Below are 699 nucleotides of genomic sequence, written 5' to 3'. Positions count from 1 at the left end.
CAAACCAGTCAGATAAACCAGTCAGAACACATAAACCAGTCAGACAAACCAGTCAGATAAACCAGTCAGAACACACAAACCAGTCCGCACACACAAACCAGTCAGACAAAAAGAACACAGAAACCAGTCAGACAAACCAGTCAGAACACACAAACCAGTCAGATAAACCAGTCAGAAAACACAAACCAGTCAGACAAACCAGTCAGAACACAAACCAGTCAGGCAAACCAGTCAGAACACAGAAACCAGTAAGACAAACCAGTCAGAATTCAGAAACCAGTCAGAACACACAAACCAGTCAGACAAACCAGTCAGAACACACAAACCAGTCAGAACACAGAAACCAGTCAGACAAACCAGTCAGAACACAGAAACCAGTCAGATAAACCAGTCAGAACACACAAACCAGTCAGATAAACCAGTCAGATAAACCAGTCAGAACACACAAACCAGTCTGACAAACCAGTCAGAACACACAAATCAAACAAACCAGTCAGAACACACAAACCAGTCAGACAAACCAGTCAGAACACACAAACCAGTCTGAAAAACCAGTCAGAACACACAAACCAGTCTGCCAAACCAGTCAGAACACACAAACCAGTCTGACAAACCAGTCAGGCAAACCAGTCAGAACACAGAAACCAGTCAGACAAACCAGTCAGAACACAGAAACCAGTCAGACAAACCAATCAGAAC

This window comes from Micropterus dolomieu, linkage group LG01 (genome assembly GCF_021292245.1).
Source record: "Micropterus dolomieu isolate WLL.071019.BEF.003 ecotype Adirondacks linkage group LG01, ASM2129224v1, whole genome shotgun sequence".
Lineage (NCBI taxonomy): Eukaryota > Metazoa > Chordata > Actinopteri > Centrarchiformes > Centrarchidae > Micropterus > Micropterus dolomieu.
Note: the sequence above shows the minus strand (reverse complement) of the source record.